This window comes from Sus scrofa, chromosome 14 (genome assembly GCF_000003025.6).
Source record: "Sus scrofa isolate TJ Tabasco breed Duroc chromosome 14, Sscrofa11.1, whole genome shotgun sequence".
NCBI lineage: Eukaryota > Metazoa > Chordata > Mammalia > Artiodactyla > Suidae > Sus > Sus scrofa.
Window position 1 is genome coordinate 72,141,767 of NC_010456.5, and position 22,325 is coordinate 72,164,091.

A 22,325-nucleotide genomic window follows, 5' to 3' on the forward strand; every position below is an offset into this window, starting at 1 on the left:
CCTGGCCTTGCTCAGTGGGTTAAGGATCTGGCATTGCTGTGAGCTGTGGTGTAGGTCACAGATGTGGCTCAGATCCTGCGTTGCTGTGGCTGTGGCATAGGCTGGCAGCTGTAGCTCCGATTGGACCCCTAGCCTGGGAACCTCCGTGTGCCACAGGTGTGGCCCTGAAAAGCAAAAAAAAAGAAATGGACATCTTATTTTAGTGGGTCATAGGGTTGACTCAGAGCTTCCTAGCAACCAAGGAGAAAAGAGAAAACAGATACATTACATAGTTCAACACTATGTCTGTAAAATAAAATAAGCTAATGACGCAGGAAAAACATACCCTGAGCAGGATTTTTTCTTGCTCAACATGCTTCCTCCTTGACTGTATGATTCATTTTGCTAAAAGGAAGCCCATTTATGGAAAAGTGTTTCTGCATTCGACATAGGTTCTAACGCTTACTAGAGCCGCCCCCCCCCTGCCCCCCGAGTGTCTTCACCTGGCCAAATAGAGAAGCCCTAGTTCCTGGCCCAGAAAACTAATCTTGCAATAGGCCAGTGTCACTGAAACTAAAAGCATCACAGGCAGATAATAAACAAGATGTGTGCACTCTGTGGTTAGGTTGCTTTGTAGCAACCCGTGTTTCCTCTCTTTTGCAACTTCAGGTTCAATGAAGCTCAACCTAAACATGAGTCATGGAGACCCATTCTCACACTGATATATGTCTGGACCCTAAGTTAATTTGAATTTCCACTTCCACTCCTTGGAAACTCTTATCTAACTCAACAATCAGCAAAGCTTTGTTGAGCACTTCTTTTGTGTGAGGCGTCTGTACTGAGCCCTCCCTGGGACTCCAGGCTTCCAGTAAATGGGCCAAGGGGGAAATACAGGCAATCGGGGCTTTGGGTACTGAGAAGAGGGGGTCTGCAAACCCAGGGAGCTGGAGGGTCCTGGAAACATCTTAGAGGAGGTGAGACTAGAAGGGTGAGAAGCAACTGGTCGGAGAAGAGAGCAGGTGCGATGAGGACTCTGGTGAGGAGGATCCAGGGGTGTTGGGGGCACCAGGAGGAGTCTCACCTACGTGGAGTGTTGGGCAGTGAAGGGGGACAGAGGAAGATAATGTGGAATCAGGATGTTCTTAGAGGCCAAGGCTGATGGAGCTCCTCCCTCTTCCCCTATCATCCCCCCAGCACAGGGGAGAGGGAAATACATAATTGTTCCTCACGGCACCCACAGGGGATTTGGAGGAGTAATCTAATATGGGACTTGCTGAAACAGTTTGTTACTTGGTTTAGGGACTTTTAGAAACACATGATCTCAAAGGAAAAAAAAACCAAAAAACAAAAAACAAAAAACCGCCAAATGAGTCTCTAAATGAGTGAGGCTGCGGGTAAACATTACTTTTTCTGCAGGTGGAAACTGCAGGATCCTAGCCACCGGCTTTTGTCTGTAGTGTCAGTTGGAATCATTTCAAGACTGAAACTGGGAGTTTCTGTCGTGGCTCAGTGGTTAACGAACCCGACTAGTAACCATGAGGTTGCACTGCAGGTTCAATTCCTGGCCTCGCTCAGTGGGTTAAGGATCCTGTGTTGCTATGGCCTGGGGTGTAGGCCGGCGGCTATAACTCTGATTAGACCCCTAGCCTGGGAACCTCCACATGACTCTGAAATTGGCTGCAGGAATATTTTCTTTCTCCATTGTGGGGTGGGGGTGGGAATAGCTGTGATTATCTTTATTTTGGCATCATGGGAGGAAGTCAAGGAAATGTCTTTCCCCTCAATGTGCTGGTGTCTGAAACATTTGGTTCTTCAAGCCACTAGACCACATTTTTCAAAGAAACTTCCCAATTAGAAGCAGAGGGGAAGCCTGGGCTTGGGAGGCTGCGACTTCAGGGCTCTTAGAGCGGCGAATGATTTCATCTCATGTTATCTCCATTCTGCCTGTAAGGAAATGGAAACTCAGAGGAGTGAAAACAAAAACTGGCCCAAGGTCACAAAGCTAGAAAGTGGCAGGAGCCCAGCCTCAAAGTTCAGGTGACACAAAGCCCAGTGAGGCTGCCACACTACCTTCCTTAGGAAAAAGAAACATATCCAAAGGCAACCACACAGGAATCACAAGAACTCTATCAAGAGAGGTGCACATGTGATGGGACTGGGGCCCAGACACCTACATTTTCAACACCTCCAAGGAATTCTGACAACCCAACAAATTTGGGGACTCTCACTGTAAAAGAGCCTTGACTGTAGCTCTGCCCTGGGTGGGGGTGAAGGGTTTCTACTTCCTCCGAGCGGCAGGGTGGAGACTCTCACAGATTGACAGCCGCTTGATGAGGAAGATGAGGCAAGAGCAAGAAAAGAGGAAGCTATTTTTTCTGTGGAAACTCGTCTGAGAACTAAGATGAATGCAGAAGAATGTGTCACACTTGTAGGAGCAAGAAGCCATGGAAAATGCGCTTGCTGACCTGCGTTCCCACCCCTACCCCTTCCCACAGCTGGTGTCACATGAAGAATCTGAGTTGCCCTCCGGGGCAGGGGGCAGAGGCAGTGAGGGGAACACAGCCCCCAGGCCTGGCTTTTTGATCCGGGCTGTGTTCCCTGAGTCGACACCCTCTTCTCTGTCCCCAGACTCCTGTGCTGCAACATGAAGATGCTGGACCTGGTCCTCAGGCTGTAAATCTGGACCCACTGTGGGAGTTCTTACCCCAGACTCCTGGAAAATCTAAGAAAACTACTTCCTGAGGAAAAAGCAAATGCAGTCAAATTTTAGCTAACAATTTCAGGGAAACTGAGGGATTTGCCAAAGCTTATCATGAAGCCCTAGAGGTCCACGGGACCCCTGTTGAATCCTGCTCATCTGTCTGGAAGCCTCTGTGACTGTGTTGTCCAGAGGAGCAACATCTAGCCCCATTTGGTCACTGAACACTTGAAAAATGGCTAGTCTGAATTGAGAAGTGCTCTAAGTGCGAAGTGCACACAGGAGTTTGAAGATTTCATATGAAAAAAAGAATGAGAATGTCTCAACAATTTTCATAGTGATTGTATCTTAAAAGAGAAGTTGGATATTTGGGGTTATTTTATTAACATTAACTTCACCTGTTTCTTTTTACTTTCTCTTTATTATTTTCTTTTTTTTTTTTTTTTTTTTTTTTTTTTTTTTTTTTTTTGTGTGTGTGTGTGTCTTTTCAGGGCTGCACTGCCAGCACATGGAGGTTCCCAGGCCAGGGGTCCAATCGGAGCTCCAGCTGCCAGCTTACGCTACAGCCACAGCAAATGCCAGATCCGAGCCATGTCCGCAATCAACACCACAGCAACACCGGATCCTCAACCCACTGAGCGAGGCCAGGGATTGAACCCGAAACCTCAGGGTTCCTAGCTGGATTCGTTTCCATTGCGCCACGACGGGAACTCCTACTTTCTTTCTCTTTCCCTCTCTTCCTCCCTTCCTTTCTTTTTTTTTTTTTTTTCCTCTTTCTCACTCTTTTTTCTCCTTCCTTCCTTCCCTTTCCTTTCTTTTTTTCTTTTGTTCCTCAGCATGCCGAAGTTCCCAGGCCAAGGACAGAACACACGCCACAGCAGTGCCTCAAGGCACAGCACCGACAATCCAGATCTTTAACCTGCTGAGCCACCAGGGAAATCCTTTTCCTTTTTTCTTTTTACTTTTTAAAAGAGTGGCTAGAATATCTGAAGTGACATCTGTGACTGGCGTGTATCTAGTGTAATGCTATCCTGTTGGCAAGGACTCCCCGCCCTTTTTGGTCAGTCAGTGTGTGCCCTTCACAGTGTATGCTTTCTTCACTTCTGCCCATCACTTCCTCTTCCTGAAAGATGCCATTACGAGAATGGGCAGGGAAATCTTTGCAAGCACAAGCTATAAATCACGTCTTTCTCACTAGACAGCAAGCAACTTGAGGGCAGGGTTGTGTCTAATGCTTCTGGGTCTCTCCAGGGATGGGAACCCAGAAAATGGAATGATCCCTTTCGACCGCTTAAGAGACTAGAGTACCAGGTAACACTGATGTGTTATTTCCTAGGGCTGCCCTAACAAAACACCGCAAACAGGCTGGCTTAAAACAGAAAATTTTCTTTCGCAGTTCCGAAAAAGTCAGAAATCAGGTGTCAGCAGGGTTATGTTCCCTTTGAAGGCTCTAGGGGATGAGCCTTCTTCCCCTTTTCTTAGCTTCCAGTGGTGGACAGCAATCCTTGGGTTGTAGATGCATCACCCCAGTCTCTGTCATCCTGGTCCTGTGACCTTCTCCCTCTGTCTCACATCTTCTTCCCTCTGTGTCCAAATTGTCCTCATAAGGACAACTGCATTAAGGTCCATCCTAATCCAGTGTGACCTCATTTTAACTTGATTACATCTGCAAAGATCTTGTTTTCAAGCACAGTCACATTCTGAGGTTCTGATGGACAGAAATTTGGGAGAGACACTACTCAGCCCAGTACAACTGGTGAGTATCTTTTGTGAGAAAGATATTTCCAAAGAAGGTGGTTGGTGATTGGGTATTTTCCCCCCGCATCTTCTAATCTCAAGAAAGGGCGGAACAGAGTACTTAGTGTGTGGCAGACACAGTCTAGACTCTGGGGACACTATGATGAATGTGACAGTCTTTGCCTCATGTAACCCACTCTCTATTGATGGAGATAAAAAGTCACTACATCAGCACATAATATCAGGTCAGGGGAGTTCCCATCGTGGCTCAGTGGTTAGGATCCATGAGGATGAGGGTTTGACCCCTGGCCCGACTCAGTAGGATAAGGATCCATGGCGCTGTGAGCTGTGGTGTAGGTTGCAGACATGGCTCGGATCCTGCATTGCTGTGGCTGTGGTGTAGGCCAGCAGCTGTAGCTCTGATTCAGCCCCTAGCCTGGGAACTTCCACATGCCCTGGGTGCAGCCCTAAAATGACAAAATACAAAATAATAATAATATCAGGTCAAGTTGTATAGGCAGAGTAGGGGGATAGAGAAACAAGGTGGTAGAGGTGATGGGCTATTTTTGATAGGATGGTATGGGCAGGGAAGACCACTGCAAGGTGACATTTGAGAGTAGAACTGAGGTGACAGTGAGTTTCAGAAGTACTTGGGGCAGAGATTCAGGGCAGAGACAAAAACAAGTGCAAAGCCCTGAAATAGGACTGTGCTCGGTAAGTTCAAGGAACACAGGGAGCACACGGGTGATGTGGGTTGCCCACCAAAGGTGCCAGGGCCAGGATGGAGCAGTAAGAACCTGGCCTGGGAGCTGGGCACTGGGGCCCTCCATCCAGAGCCACTGGGCTTGGATGCAGGTGGCAGTGGGGAGGGCCCTTCCTAGGCTTCCGGCTCAAGGGTTTCTCTTCCTCCAGCCCCACTTCCCCCATTGTTTGGCTGGGGTGAAGGCTGGTTATCCCTGGCTCTTACTGAATCAGTGCGATGCCATTGTCTCATTGTTTTTTCCAGACAATAAGAACGGAATTGAATCTTTTCTTTGCTACTTGTTCTTGAGGTTCAAGGTCCTAAAACCCCTTCCTCTATTTCTTCCTTGCTTCCCCCAGGGCTTGGCCTGAGACTTTTCACTCTGTCTCTCCACAGTTTGAGGCCAGTCTCTGCTTCTCTCTGGAAGGCAAGTAGCCCACAGGCTCCTGCACAGGTGGGCTCCCTACCTGCTTCACTCTTCCACCTCCGCTCAGTTGCCACCTTCTCAGGCGAGCTCCTTGACATTATTTAAGAAGATTGCCTCGCACTGCACTACTTGTCCTCTTTACCCTGGTCATTTCCCCTGGAGGACGCTGTGCAATTTCCCTGAGTGCAAGGTGTCACTTAGTGCCTCCCCCACGCCCCACGCTGCTAAACTGTAAACTTCTTGAGGACAGAGATCTGTGCCTTTTCTTCACTGATAGAGCCCAAGCGCCTAGAATGGTGCCTGGCACATGGTAGGTATTCAAATATTTGTGGATCAAAATGAATAAACAAGTGAATGCCTTGTGGAAAAGAATCTTAAATGGCTAAATTAGAAGAGTCCAGAATGATGACTCCCTTGTGCCTTCCCCTGTGAGGGAAATGGGAGGCAGAAAAGAGAAAGGAATTTTTTTTTTTTTCTTTTTCAGGGCTACACCTGTGGCGTATGGAAGTTCTCAGCCTAGCAGTTGAAGCACAGCTGCAGCAGAAGCTTACACCACAGCCACAGCAATGCCACATCCAAGCTGCTTCTGTGACCTACACCGCATTTAAAACAGTATCTAAAAAATAAAGAGTTCGCTGGTGTCCTGGTGGTTAGGGACTTGGCATTGTCACTGCTGTGGCTTGGGTTACTGCTGTGGCTAGAGTTCGATCCCTGGCCTGGAAACTTCCATGTGCTCTAAGCATGGCCAAAAATTAATTAATTTAAAAAAATAATAAAAAGGGAATTCCTCGATGGACTGGTGGTTAGGACTTGGTGCTTTCGCTACTGCAGTCTGGGTTCAATCCCTGGTCTGGGTACTGAGATCCTACATCAAGCCACTGCAAGCTGCGGCCAAAATAAAACAGTGTTCTGAGAGGGATCCATAGGTTCCTCCAGATGCCCAAAGGGGTCTTTGACCAAGGCAAGATGTGCCTTCAGACGAGGGTCCCTGCTGACCCATGTAGTAGAAAAAGTAACTTGATCTCTTGTCCTGTGTGGCCTTCTGGCAAAAGTCACACCATTTATGGTCAGGGCTACAGGACCTCCCCTTGGGGTGGGCACCCCGGCTCATTCACCCTATTTTCCCACCTCTTGGTAAAGGGGCCCATTTGCGCCCCTTGACAGCACTGGAGGAGGCCCACCTGTTGACACCCAGCTGAGGCTGTGCTCTCTGCCACATCAGCCTGCTGGGGAGGGGGCAACCCAGACAGCGAGGAAACGAGAAGGGCTTGGACTGGAGGAGAGCAGTTGTTCCCTGAGCCTCGGCTAGGGCACGGTGACCACTGGCTCCTTGCCGCCTTCTCACTGCTCCTTCTTGCCCCTATTATTAGTCTAGTAACCAGCCAGGGGGAGGAAAGGGGAGACCCACTGATTTAGAGCCCTTCTTCTGTTCAGCAGACACAGGGCATCCGAGCCTGAGCTAGACCGAGTCCCTACCTTCAGGGAGCTCATGGCCTGGCAAGGGAATCAGAGCAAAGAACTCTAGGAAGAGACTAAAACCTTGTAAAGGTTTGGAGGCGAGGGCTGATAGAGGGGTGGAGAGCAAATCGGAAACAACGAGGTTCATTTCAAATGGTGCTTCCTGCCTGGGCTGTTGGTGGGTTGCTGTTTAGTGGAAATGAGAAGTAGAGACACAGGCAAGAGCTGGAAAGAGCAGTCTGGGTTCACTTCCTGGGCTGCTCAGCTCCTGATGAGAAGACACCATTTCCAGGCAGCCTGGATGCAAAAGCCTTTGGCCTACTTTCCATTCAGATTTTGATGAGGGTGAACACTCTGGGTCACTGTGGTTTAATTCTTGTTAAAACCCTGATTTTTTTTTCTCTGCTTGCGGAGAAAGGTCTTGGATGAGAAGAAGCTGGAATGTTAGCTGTCCAGCTCACAGCAGGGGCCCTGGGGCCCCTCCCCCACCCCATGCACACTGGTGACCAGTGGGTAAGAGGTGGCAGTGTCACCATGGGGGAACTTGACCTCTTGGCTCCACAGTCAAAAACAAAGCTTTGTGAAACAAAAAGAATAATAGCTGTGGCTGGCGGGCACCCTGGAGGGAGAGCAGACAGTTCTGGGCAGATGTCCGAGCTGGGAGTTGGAGGTCACTGAGGTAAGAGACTGCAAAAAACCCTATCAAATGGTAAAGCCACAAACTGGTCCCAATGGTGCCCAGAGTCAGAGAACAGGACCTTCAGACCTGACCTTTATCCTCATGGGGTCAGGGAACTGTTTTAGCCCCTGGTGAAAGCTATAGACACCGCTTCTCCCCAGGAGAACGCACATGGACCATGGAAAGTCTGTATACCACTCAGACGCCAGAGGTTCTCAACCAAAAGGTAGAAACTCCAGGTTTGTTTTCTTGTTTTGTTTTGTTTTTGCTTTTTAGGGCCACATGTATGGCATATAGAAGTTCCCAGGCCAGGAGAGCTGTAACCACTGGCCTACACTACAGCCACAGTCACATGGGATCCGAGCCTCGTCTGCAACCTACCCCACAGCTCATGGCTACGCAAGATTCTTAACCCACTGAGTGAGGCCAGAGATCGAACCTGCAACCTTATGGACACTAGTTGGGTTTTTAACCCACTGAGCAACACCGGGACCTCATCCATGTTTGCAGGAAAAAAGACAAATAGCTAAAGGCATGGAATGAGCTCCCACGCCCCATTGCAAGGCTGGTGGCAGAGCCAGGACCCCAGGTCTGATGTCCTTTCTCCTTCCCCACCCTGCTCTCTTTGGAGGGGAACTGGGGTGGAGGGCAGGCCATGCTTCTGGTTCCATGCCACACCCACTTCTAACTGGCAGAAGTACATTCAGGAGGCCATGGGCACCAAAGGCAGCAGAGGCTTCTTGTTCTCCCAGTTCTCACCTTCCCTCCAAATTCTGCACCCCCACCCCCACCCCGCGCCCCGTTCTTGATTCCATTGCGAATGACCAATAGGTTTTCTCTCTGAGGCATAACCTGGGGAAGCTACAAAGAGTTTTCTAACCTCTTTCTCATAGTCAAGATCGTCCTCCTCCAGCAAAGAAAGTTTTCAAGATTTTTAACAAGAACCCAACCACCGTGACCCCCACAGTGTCCACGCTACTGAAAACTGGAAGGAAAGTAGGCCAAAGACATCATGCCGGGCTGCCTGGAAGTGGTATCTTCTCAGTATGAGCTGAGCAGCACGGGACTGACTCCTTCTGCCCGCCGACCCCCTTGGCAATAGTGGAGGGGCTGTGGGTGACAAAAGGAACCTACCTTCCGGAAGTAAGTCTCTCAGCTGCCTCCACCTACAAACAAGGAGGAAAGGGTGGGTGGGGAATGTGCTTCTCGTGAGCTAATCTGTCCCAGAGTTGGGGCTGGTCCCCAAAGGGGTCAAGAGTGATTCAGGCTACAGGTATCTGAGCCTGGGGTTCAAAAGAGCTATGCCCAGAGGCCCTGCATTTTCTGAGTCAGTGTTCATTTCAGATATGCTATTTTCCTTCACAGTGTATCCTGGTTATTGATTCAAAAAACATGTCATTAGGAAGGGTCTGGGGCAAAGCCCTGGGGTGGCAGGTATGGGCAGGGCTCAGGAGTGTCCGTAGGAGTGCAGGATTCCAGAGCTCTGTCCCCAGTGTTCACTTTCTGTGTCTGGCTGCTTTCTGTTTAGTATCAGTTTGGTGTGGAACAGTTCATTCCTCTTCTGTTTTCTTTCTTCCTTCTCTCCCCTTTCTTCTATATTGCCCAATTTTAGCCACCATAAAAGGGAAGTCCACTCCCTCTTCCTGCTGCCAACCAATTTTTTATCGCATGGTCAAATTTGACCAATTTTGGGGCAAAATATAGATTGCTTAGTGAAGATTCTACCTTAGAGAATATTTGCAAAGGGAAATCTAGATAAGAATGGTTTACAATTAGCATGTCCCTTGACTAATCTGGAGTTTTAGAAGAGTTCCTTCTCTTAGGTTTTCTTAAATCGTCAAGAACCCCACCTTCGACCCTGATCTCATTTGCACAGTTTATTTGCAAATTTAGATTTCTCTGAGTCTAGAATTCAATTAGGGGGCTCCCTCTTTGCAGAATTCTCCTGGTTTGTAGGTGCCTCCGAATACCAAACAGACATGAAGCAGAAGCTGCCATGGTCTCTTTTCAGCATCCCAGGAAGCTCAGGTACCACGATGAGACTTGCAGAGACAATAATCCTCCCCACCTAGCTGCTTCCTCTCAGAACTGCCACAGAGAAAACACTGGAAAACCACTTAAAATGTATGTATTATATAGATATTAATACATTAATATAACTTTTTTTTGGATTCTTGCTCACTGCAATTGAAAAGTTCTATGACCACTTTTGGTATAAATAAACAGCTCATCCTTATTGAAGCCCCCATGAAGAAAAGACACTTTTCAAAGGGCAAACATGATATCATTCCTTGCATGTCTCTGAAGATTAACTGTGGGACATGCACTGCCATAGAGTGGTCACCATTGCAGGGCACCATGGAGTTGGAGGAATTTTTAATGTCCTCTGTCGTTGCTCTTAAGTAATGTGTTTAAGCCAATCCAGGAAACCTCCTAGGAACAGAGCACATTTTAGGCAGGCGTTCCAGTATTTCTCAGACTGGTGGGCTGCTGATGAAGCATGGCAGTTTGGGAATTACACAATCTCTGCTCACATGCATTTCTTAATAATTCACTGGCTACAGTTAAATAAACATTTTTGTTCCTATTCTTCGTAAAAAATAGCCAAAGAGGAGTTCCTGTTGTGGCTCAGTGGTTAATGAATCCAACCAGGAACCATGAGGTTACAAGTTCAATCCCTGGCCTCACTCAGTGGGTTAAGGATCCGGCATTGCTGTGAGCTGCGGTGTAGGTTGCAGACGTGGCTCAGATCCCAAGTTGCTGTGGCTGTGGCATAGGCCGGTGGCTACAGCTCCAATTAGACCCCTAGCCTGGGATCCTCCATATGCCACAGGTGCAGCCCTAGAAAATGCAAAAAAGACCAAAAAAAAAAAAATAGCCAAAGAAGTATCTATGAGATGAGGAGAGGAAAAAAAAGCCCAAACAGCATTTTCTGTTCCATTCAACCCAATGCGCATGATAGTGATCAGAGAACATCTCTGAGAGTTCATTTTTTCCTTTTGACCTTGTGTACTTCCTGTACTCGGCTGCCTCCACTGTTGTGCTGCTGGAGCTGGGCTCCAGCTCCTTTGCAGCGTTGCTGTGATGAAACTGGTGGCAGTGATGGGCTATCAGTGTCTTCCTGGCACAAGCAAGGCACTTCTACAGCTCACTACAGATCCACAAGGGCACTGAGAGGCTGCTGCCCCACCGGCAAATCAACAGATGAAAAAAGGAAGCTCAGTGACCTGCCCAGGGTCAGGCAGCTCTAGGTGGAGGGGCAGAGCTTAAGACCCAGGTCAATCTGGCTCCAGAGCCTGTGCTCCTGCAGCCTTATTGCCCACTCAGACTTGGCCTACATTTGTTTTTCTCACCAAATTTTTGTAGCAGTAGAGAAGTGATAAAAGTCTGGTTTTGAGATGCTCACTATCTGGTTAAGGAGGAAAGACAACTAGATAAAAAGCATTTCCTTCTCTGTACCCAGAGGAGCCCAGCATTCAGGGATCCTAACTGGAGCATCAAACCAGATGCACTGATTTGCAGGACCCTGGCACAGAGCACTGAGGAAATTCTGGCGAATTCTGGCCACAGTTGTGTACATGGGGCAGTGATAAGGAAAGGTAGGGGAAAAACAGAGCAAGTTGGAGAGACCAAAATTTATACCCCCCGAATGATGGGCAAAGGATAGACAGTATAACAGCAACCTCAGCAGCTACTATTTATTTGGGGCTTACCAGGGCCACGTTCTAAGTGCTTTATAGACTTTGATGCATTGAATCCACCTTACACCCCTCAAAGTAGGTACTATTTACTCTGCATTTTCCACATGAGAAACGGAGGCATAGGGTATAGGGAACTTGCCCAAGTCCCTCAGTTAGCCTGTGGGGAGCAGAGCTTTGCACCTGGGCTGGTTGGCTTCAAGCCCAAGCTCTTCACTACATAAAGGACAGGATGAGTTAAGGCATATCCTCTTGTAGACTGCATCATTGTGCATCCCTGCCCTTAAGGAGCTGCTGACATTTCAGCAGAGACAGACAATAAGACAGTACTTATTTACTGTCCCCCTAGATTTATGAATCCAAGAAAGCAGTGGTTACGTCTCTCTTATTCTCGAGGTTGTTTCAACACCTAGACTAGTGCCTGGCTCCTAGAAGGCACTCAGAAGCTTTGAAGAATGGGCAAAATGCATTGGGAAGAAGATTTCTTTTCATAAGCAACCCCCATCCACCCCCCGAGTCTGCCATTCAATAGCTGGTGAATATGAGCAAATCACCTCACTTCCTTCCCCCCTCAGTTTCCTCATCAGCAAAATGAGGATGATGAGAAAGGTGAAACTTCAGAAAACAGTTTGGCAGTTCCTCGAAAAGTTCAATGGAGCGTTACCAATTGACATAGCAATTCTATTCCTGGGGGTGTGCCCAAGAGAATTGAAAACACAGTCTACATCCGCACAAAAACTTGTACATAAATATCCACTCCTGTAATAATCAAAAGATGGGAACGGCTCAAAATGTCCAACATCACACGAATGGATAAACAAGGTATATCCATACAACGGAGACCTATTTGGCCATAAAAGGGAAAGAAGAACTGATACTTACTACAACATGGCTAAACTTCAAAAAATTATTCTAAGAAGCTAGTCACAAAAAGCCACATATTGTATGGTTCCACATGTATGAAAATGTCCAGAAGAGACAAATCCATAGGGCCTGGAAATAGATTAGTGGTTTTCAGGGGCTGGGTGGAAGGAAGAACAGGGCGAGACTGGTAATGGTACAGGGTTTCTCTTGGAACTGATGCTGATGTTCTGGAATTAGACGGTGGTAGAGATACTAAAAAACTACTGAATTTAAAAAGATCGATATTATGGTATGTGAATTATATCCCCCAAATCGAAGTGAGAGCAATATACTAAATTCTGTATCAATTTAGGCGGGCTACTTATTTTATTTTGTAGGAATTTGGAGGTCTGAGCGTACATCTCAAAAGTTAAGGGGTTTGTTTGTTTTTGCCTTTGCTCTATTTCAGGTGTTATATTAAATAGAAAGGCAAGAAGGAAGGAGGAGAGGTGCAGCTTTTGGACTGGGTTCCACAGGCCTAATATGTGGGGAAGATGAAAAGAGCTCTTGGGTTGGGGACCAGTCAGCTCTAGACTTGCTCAGCCTAACATTCCAGAATTCTCAGGGCTCTTTGCCTCCATCTCCTCTGCCTCCAACCTTTTACAAGGCACTATCATCTTGTGTCTGAACTACTGCAACTGTCTCTCTCTCTCTTTTTTTTTTTTTTTTTTTTTTTTTTTTTTGCCTTTTGAGGGCCGCTTCCCACAGCGTATAGAGGTTCCCAGGCTAGGGGTCTAATCAGGGCTGTAGCCACCGGCCTACACCACAGCCACAGCCACGTCAGATCCAAGCCACGTCTGCAACCGACACCGCAGCTCACAGCAACACCGCAGCTCACAGCAACACCGCATCCTTAACCTACCGAGCGAGGCCAGGGATTGAACCTGCAACCTCATGGTTCCTGGTTGGATTCGTTAACCACTGAGCCATGGCGGGAACTCTGCAACCGCCTCTTAATTGCTTCACTCACTCCAGAAACATTTACTGAACACCTGCTGGTGTCCTCACTGTTGGGATACTGGGGATTAGTGGTGAACAAAATCCACCAAAATCCCTGCCCTTAAGGAGCTGCTGACATTTCAGCAGAGACAGACAATAAACAAATGAATATGTACATTAGAAATGGAATATTAGAGTTATGTTAGAAAATAGTAAGCACTCTGGAGATAAAGCAGCGGATGGAAGTGGGGAGGGGTGGGTTGAGGAGTTGCAATATTAAACTTGGGGGTGGGGAAGGCTTCATTGAAAGGATATCATTCAAGCAAAGAATGACGAAGAGGGAGTGAGCCATGCGGGTATCTGGGGGGAAAGTGTTCTAGGTGGAGGGAACAGCCAATGTGAAAGGACTCCAGGTAAGAGTAGCCTGGAGAGGTTCTATTTCTAGAAAAGCAAGGAGGCCAGCATGTGGAGGGAAGGAAGCAATGAGATCAAAGAGGTAAGGGGAGGGGGAGCTCCTCCTAGATCAGAGAAGGAAATGTTTTTTATCTAGGGTCTGAAAAGCATCCATTCTTTTCCTCTACAAACCTCCCCAGTGGCTTCTAGCTCCAGCCTATAAGTCTCTCAGACCCAGTGCCCCTGACTCTTCCCCTCATCGCTCTGTCAAGTTCTTTCCCACCTTAGGATCTTCCCCCTTCCCCATCCCTCCTGAAAAGCCCTTCCTCCATCTGCCCTGAGCTGGCTTGTTTTTATCATGCCGTCTAATCTCAAACATCACTTTTTCTGTGAACCCTATGAAAAGTACTCCCTCCCTCTTTATCTCAATACTGGTTTTATTCTCTTCTTGCTTTCTGATGACCTAAAATGATGTTGTTTTACATGTGAGTGAGCTGTCTGCTCCTCCAGAAAAGACATCCATGAGATGTCTCCTCTAACCCCTCAACAATATCTTGGTACCCCTGGAGGCTTCCTCAAGAATTATTTATTAAGTGGATGAGAGATTCCATGACCTCATCCTCCTGGGAATTCCTCTGATTAAAGGGGTGGCTTCTGAGTGTCATTATAGCCCCTAAGCTTTCCTGAGGGGCTTATTACTGTCCTACTGTCCTATCCAGACAGCATTTATCCTAGGGGGAACTTGGGCAGGGGCCTGCATTCTTTCCCTCTAGCTCTCTTAAGAACAGTGCTTTGGGCCTTCGAGCTTCTATTCAGCTTCAGATACTTCCAAAGTCATGCATGCTTTCCTCCTCCTGATCTCATTTCAGCTGTCCTGATTTCTAAGAACTGGGGGACTTTGAAATGACTGATCTCTGAGATTTGGGAGGCCCTCAGGGGCCATCTGGCCAAGAAAGTCTAAAGAGTTTAGACTTAAACTATAGGTGGGGAACTGAGGGCTACAGTAGGAAAAAAAATAGGTCCAGGAGAATAGGTGAAAGAGCTCAGGTAGAAAACATTAGACTAGGAGGTCTGGGAGTTCTCGGCATTGCTCAGTGGTAACAAACTCGACTAGTATCCATGGGGACGTGGGTTGGATCCCTGGCCTTGCTTAGTGGGTTAAGGATCCAGCGTTGCTGTGAGCTACGGTGTAGGTGGCAGACATGGCTCAGATCCTGCATGGCTGGAGGCTGTGGTGTAGGTAGGTGGCTACAGCTCTGATTGGATCCCTAGTCTGGGAACTTCCATATGCCTCAGGTGCAGCCCTAAAAAGACAAACCAAAAAAACCCAAAACCAGACTACGAGGTCTAACTCTGTGGATTCATTAAAACCCTTAAAATTATGTGAATAATTTTATAGTTACAGTCCTATTTCTGAAAAGAGTGTTCATCAGTTGTCTTAAGGGGTTTCTGCAATGACTTTAGGAGTTAAGAGCCCTTTGAAGAGCATGGACTCCTTTGAGACAGTTATAACAGGCACATGACCAATGGCAAGTCACTACATTTTCTTTTTCTTTATGTCTTTTGAGGGCTGCACCTGGGGCATATGGAGGTTCCCAGGCTAGGGGTCCAATTGGAGCTGTAGCCGCTGGCCTACGCCACCACCACGGCAACGCAGGATCCTTAACCCACTGAGTGAGGCCAGGGATTGAACCTGCAACCTCATAGTTCCTAGTCGGATTTGTTTCTGCTGCACCACGATGGGAACTCCCCCCCCCCTTTTTTTTTTTTTTTGTCTTTTACTTTTTCTGAGCCTCGGTGTCCTCTTCTGTAAGAGGAGAGGACCCTGGTCCATTTTGATCCCCACCATCTTGTAAGCTCCTTGCTCTGGACCTTGGGAATATCCCCTGGTCCACAGCACTGCCCTAGGGCAGCAGGTGCCCTCTATTGTTCCTGGATCAGGTGGGGCCCTTTCCCTTTTTTTAATGCTAAGCCTTCTGCCCTTCGTGAGGCATAGGAAAGGCGTGCCTAGGAAAGGTTCTCTGAGGAACTTCCCCTCCTCCTGCCTCATTTTCCTTCCTTTTTCCAGTTATCTCCCACCGTACTATTTTGAGGACACTTTTTTTTTCCCACCGCTCCTATCTAGTTTCTTTCTTCTTTTTTGAATTGAAGTACAGTTTATTTACAATGTTGTGTTAGTTTCCAGTGTACAGCAAAGTGGTGTAAACATATATACATATTTTTTTCACAGTAGTTTCCATTACGGTAATTGAAGACGGTTCCCTGGGTTATACAGGAGGGCCTTGTTGTTTATCTATTTTATAGTTTGTGTCTGCTAATCCCAAACTCCTAATTTATCCCTCCCCAACCTCCTTTCCCCTTTGGTAACCATAAATCTGTTCTCTATATCTGGGAGTCTGTTTCTGTTTTGTAAGTAAGTTAGATTCCACATATAAGTGATACCATATGCTATTTGTCTTTCTCTGACTTCTGTGATAATCTCCAGGGCCGTCTGTGTTGCTATAAATGGCATTATTTCATTCCTTTTTATGGCTCTGTATATATACACATCTTTATCCATTCATCTGTGGATAGACATTTAGGTTGCTTCCTTGTCTTGGCTATTGCAAACAGTGCTGCTATATGAACACCGGGATGCACGTATCTTTTCAAATTAGATTTTTCTCTGGATGTGTGCCCAGGAGTGGGATTGCTGGATCATTTGGTAGTTCTATTTTTACTTTTTTGAGGAATCTTCATACTGTTCTCTACTGTGGCTGCACCAATTTGCATTCCCACCAACAGTGTAGGAGGGTTCCTTTTTTTTTTTTTTGTCTCTTAAGGGCCACACTGGAGGTTCCCAAGCTAGGGGTTCAATCAGAGCTGTAGCTGCCAGCCACAGCAACACGGGATCTGAGCTGTATCTGTGACCTACACCACAGCTCACAGCAATGCTGGATCTTAACCCACTGAGCGAGGCCCAGGATCACACCCACGTCCTCATGGATACTAGTCAGCTTCCTTACTGCTGAGCCACCACGGGAACTCAGAGGGTTCCTTTTCTGAGGACACTATTTACAAAGTTTTTTTAGACATGAAAAGTGAGAAAGAGTTCTGTGCCATCCACTCCTTTCAATGACTTCTCCAGGTTCTTTGGTGACTGCAGGGAACTTATGTAATGATTCAGGGGTACACGGCAAGCTAGTGGCAGAGCAGGAAGCCAGCTCTCTTTCTCAAGCTTGGATTCCACGAATGCAGCTGGTTCAGAAAGAGGATCGAGCAAATTAGAGATCACCAGGCAGCCACAGAACTCCCTTCTCACCTGCCCCCCCCCGCCCCCGGGGCTGGGTGCGGGCCTGGAAAGAGAGGAAGTTGCAGTAGAGATGGAATTATACAAGAGGATATTTTTCTTTTTTTTTTTTAATATAATAAGTCTTTTTTTTTTTTTTTTCCCCACTATACAGCAAGGGGGTCAGGTTATCCTTACATGTATACATTACAATTACATTTTTTCCCCCACCCTTTGTTCTGTTGCAACATGAGTATCTAGACAAAGTTCTCAATGCTATTCAGCAGGATCTCCTTGTAAATCTATTCTAAATTGTGTCTGATAAGCCCAAGCTCCCAATCCCTCCCACTCCCTCCCCCTCCCATCAGGCAGCCACCAGTCTCTTCTCCAAGTCCATGGTTTTCTTTTCTGAGGAGATGTTCATTTGTGCTGGATATTAGATTCCAGTTATAAGTGATATCATATGGTATTTGTCTTTGTCTTTCTGGCTCATTTCACTCAGTATGAGATTCTCTAGTTCCATCCATGTTGCTGCAAATGGCATTATGTCATTCTTTTTTATGGCTGAGTAGTAAGGATATTTTTCATACCCTACTTATTTCAGAGAAAATTTTGTGGGTAGTTCAAAGCTCCCAGGTGATCCCAATGTACAGACTAGAATAAGGGAGCTCAGAAATTCACCTGATCAACATAAGTAATGGGTCGTATACGAAGGCAGTGAGTGGGGACAACTGTGGACCATGGGAACTGGCCCTAATCCCGCCTCTCCTCTGGGACACTGTGCAGCTTGGTTAAGGCACAGCCCCCTGAGGGGCTCAGTTTCTAACTGGGTCTGGGCCCAAAACTTGGTTAACATCAGAATCACTGGGGAGTTATAAAAAAGAATACAGGCTCAAGGAGGAGGAAGTCAGAGCTTGGTTCTGGAATCATATTTATTCCCCCCCCCACGCCCAAATTCCTCAAGTGATTCCAGTGTGCAGCCAAGTTTGGGAACCACCCACTTTAGCTAACTTGCACCGGAATCATGGGAAGGTGTTTATTAAATACCAATTGTTTCCCACCCTCAGAATTTCTGATTCTGTAGATTTGGGTTGGGGCCCAGAATTTGTATTTCTAAGAAGTTCCTGGGTTATGTTAATTTCGCTGGTCTGAACCACACATGGCCCATACCAGACAAGGAGATTCAGCCTTGGCTGGGCTGTAGAATCACCTTGGAGCTCTTGCAACTTTCAAAGCAGAGGCTGCACTAATTAAATCCATCTCTGGGGAGTTCCCGTCATGGTGCAGTGGTTAACGAATCTGACTAGGAACGATGAGGTTGTGAGTTCGATCCCTGGCCTCGCTCAGTGGGTTAAGGATCCGGCGTTGCCGTGAGCTGTGGTGTGGGTCATAGACACAGCTCGGATCTGGCGTGGCTGTGGCTGTGGTGTAGGCCGGTGGCTACAGTTCCGATTAGACCCCTAGCCTGGGAATCTCCAAAGCCGTGGGTGTGGCTCTAGAAAAGACCGAAAAAAAAAAAAAAATCCATCTCCGGGGTGGGACCAGGCATCAGGATTTTCCTTCCAACACTGCATTATGAAAATGTTCAAATATATAGTAAAATGAAAAGAATTCTACAGTGAAGAGCCATGTACTCACCACCTCGATTCCGCCCTGGCCGTCTGACTCTGCTTCCTTCCTCACACACCTATCCGTCTACCCATTCCCCTAACATCAGCGTTTCTTAAAGCTCCACTTCCCCAGTTTCAGCTGTTTTGAGAACCAGGTGCTAGTTATTTCTTGGCCCTTCCTCTGTGAGGCTCTTGCTGACCTTACAACCTGCTGAATCTCTGCCAAGAAAATAGATGTGCATTTATTTAGCACCTACTGAGTACCATCAGGGAGTCCCTTTCTCTTGAGCTGAGTCTGGTGGGAAACTTCATTTTCTGAAATGTTTTAAAGCCAGAAAAATCCAGCCCGAGGAGCCTAGTGTCCTTAGTATGTGGCCTTCTACTCGTGGGAAGGGTCTTTCTGTTGTTCTTTCACCAGGACCTGACTGGATCTGGATGTGACTTGTCTTTGATTCCCTATCTAATAAAGACCGGGAGAGAGTTCCTGTTGTGGCTCAGCAGGTTCAGGGTACAATGTCGTCTCTGCGAGGTTTTGGGCTCAATCCCTGACCTCACTCAGTGGGCTAAGGATCTGCCGCAAGCTGGGGCATAGGTCCCAGATGTGGCTTGGATCCAGTGTTGTGGCTGTGGCGTAGTCCTCAGCTGCAGCTCCAGTTCAGCTCCTAGCCAGGAAACATCCATATGCCACAGGTATGGCTATAAAAAGAGAAAAACAAAACAGAAAAACACAAAGATTATAAAAACTGGGAGGGGACGAAGCTTCCAGAAAAAGCTCTTTAGTAACTCCAGGGAACTGACTAAGCTGTCATTGTGAGACCTGTGCCTGCCCCCAGAGCCTAAGGCCTTGTAGGGACAAGTAAACTCCCCCCATGATATGTGATAAATGTCCTGCCAACCCCCTTCGCCCCCACCCCCAGCCAAAGGTTTACCAAGCTCTGGAGATAGCCTTTGGGGTCAGCCCTGGAGGGGAAAATGATAAAGAGTTCTGCTGTGCAGAAACTTCTAGAAGGACAGTATCTGACCAGTAACCTTTCCTCCTCCCACAGTGCTGGCCACAGCTGATCCTGTGAGGCCTCAGAGTCTAGAGGAAGAGGGCAAACCCACAAGCACATCGATTTTCCCCAGGCTGCCTGAGGCCTGGAGTTTCCAGCTGGTCTGTGTTCCTTCAGTGTTTCTTCTGCATCCGCTTCTGGCAGCTGGAGTAGGGTGGGGACTAGAGAATGGGGCTTTATGGGAGAGACCTTGGAGGTGGGCGTAGAATAAGTTTATGCGCTCTCTTATTTCTAAGGAAACAGTGGAAAAGTTGATGACTGAGGACAGGCAAGCCTTGGTTCTTCTAGGGCTCCTCGTTTGGAGTGAGAAGTGGAAGAGAGAAAGGTCCAGAGAGAGGCCTGCCCACTCAGGAGCTCTGCCATGCCAGACACAGGCCTGAACTTGCTCTCTGGGTTGGCAGGGAGTGTGGGATTTCCTGACTGGTCTATAGGGTGAGGGAGTTCATTCTGAAATAAAGCTGGGTTTTCCCTCAGTCGTCAATGAAATCAGAAGACCTGCTATTTAGTAATACGACTTTGTGCGGAGATAGTTTCAGCTTGGCTGGTGACTAAAACTTGGGAGCTGGGACTTCCTCAAACACTTTGCTTCAGTCATTTTGAAAATGTAGAATTCTTTTGGGCTTCTCAGACCTGAATCCCTTTCGCTGGGGTTTTTTTAGTGTTATTCACTAGAAGGGTCTTCTCGTGTCCTTGCATCTGTGCTGGTGTTCCTTGGGACTTTACCAGCCAAAGGGACTTGCGGTCTGGGAGGACTGTGGCTGCCTGGTGGCCTCGGGGTCCTGATGTTCTCATCACAGGACCTGGGTGCAGGAGGTGCTCCAGAGAGAGTGCTGAGTCTGTGAACACCGCACTGTTTTCCATGACTCCAAGAAAAAAAAAAGTGAAAGTCCCACAGTTAGGGGAATAGTTTGTAATTCTGGCACAGGAACCAGGGTAGAACAGTGTAGCTTTTTGAAAAAGCTAATTATAAAGACTAGGCAAGAATATATAAAAATATAAATGGTGGAAAAATATCATATGGTAAGCATATTGGGATGGCTTCTGCTATAAAACATGATGTGTACATCATAGGAACCAAAAGGAAAGACAAATGGAAATCATTGTGCTAAGATAGTGAGATTATGGGCAGTGACTGTTCATGGTTTTCCTAGATTTTCTTAAACTTGAAATGATGTGGAGTTCCCGTCATGGCGCAGTGGTTAGCGAATCCGACTAGGAACCATGAGGTTGCAGGTTCAATCCCTGGCCTTTCTCAGTGGGTTAAGGATCTGGCGTTGCTGTGAGCTGTGGTGTAGGTTGCAGACATGGCTCAGATCCCACATTGCTGTGGCTGTGGCTGTGGCATAGGCTGGCAGTTGCAGCTCTGATTTAACTCCTAGCCTGGAAACCTCCATATGCTGCAGGTGCTGCCCTAGAAAAGACAAAAAACAAACAGACAAACAAACAAAAAAAAACAAACCTGTGTAGGAGTGTTCCAGGGTATAACCAGGATGGGGTTCAGGGGGCAGGGGTGGAGGGGCAAGGTTCTTTGCTTGCTCTGGCTAAATGGAGCAACTCCAGGCAGGGTCTGTGGTGTTCACACCTCACCCCCGTGGTAGGTGCTTAATACTTGGTAACACTTAATACTTGGTACCACCTTGGTAGGTGCTTCATACGTGGTAGGTGATAAATACTTGCTGAACCAGTGGCTCAGTGGGTAGCTTATGCTAAAGGTTTAGGACTTTTTGAAGGTACCCAGAGGGATTTTGACGAGTGGAGAAAAAGACTTGGGGAAAGAATCACATCCGATCCACACACCAACAACCAAAGAAAAGTTCAAGTTCCGTGACCTCTGGTCTAGATTTTATGTAAGCTGCTTCTTTTCAGTTAACGTGGTTTAGTAAATGTATAACCAAATAATTTGTTTCACCTCTAAGCTTTTTTGTGTATGAATAAAATCACACACAAAAAGGAAGGAAAAACCCTTTGTCTACATGGGACCACACTGTGAGTTCAGAGAAGAGTGAGGTGATAGAGGCTGGCCCTCAGGGAGGAGCAGCTGCCTGTCTAACTTCCCCCTTTCTGTCCAGGACTCGGAGCTGAGAACTGCCGTCAGCCTCCTCCTTGTCCTAAGTGTGTGTCTCTGTGGAGTTGCCATCCTTCCCTCTTTGGGGTCCTGGCGTGTGAAGGTCCATGACTGCCCTGCTTTGTCAGGGCCTTCGGGTTGCCACGTGGGAGGATTTGGCTTGGGGACAAGGAACAAGCAGGGTGTTTTGGTTTGGTTTGGTTTGTCATCTGCTAGCTGGTAAAGGTCTGCCTCTGAATAATCCCTCACTAGCCGCCTCTTGGTTGAAATACCACCGTTAATTCATCCTTGAGGGTAGGGTTTTGAGGGCTTCTGTGCAGGCACAGGTCTGGAAAGGGAGCCTCTCTGAGCCATTTCTCCAGTGGAAAAAGTACCACGAGGTGACTCAACCCTGGGGGAAATTAACCAGTGAGTCAAGTTGGCAGATATTGTATCTGGGGGCTGTTCGAAATTGTGCCCCCAGCAAGGGAGGCCCAGAGCAATTCTATCTTTTCCAGAGAGTCTACCTGGACTATGAATATTTATTAATATATCCAGCCAGTAAGTCGATCAACAGCAAGACTCTGAAAGAAGAGAATACAGCACAGGGAAAGGTGGACTTCTTACCCAATGTTTTCCAAGCAGTGTCCTGAGCCCGCTATACACAGCATTCTCTTTCAGTCTTCCCAACAGTCCCG

General features: G+C 47.3%; 1 long non-coding RNA gene across 1 annotated transcript; it reads left to right on the forward strand.

Moving 5' to 3' along the window:
• On the forward strand, positions 6,950–10,358 carry LOC106508090. Its single transcript, XR_002338845.1, has 3 exons — positions 6,950–7,720; positions 8,614–8,863; positions 9,732–10,358. It is a non-coding gene; the product is annotated as an uncharacterized LOC106508090 (long non-coding RNA).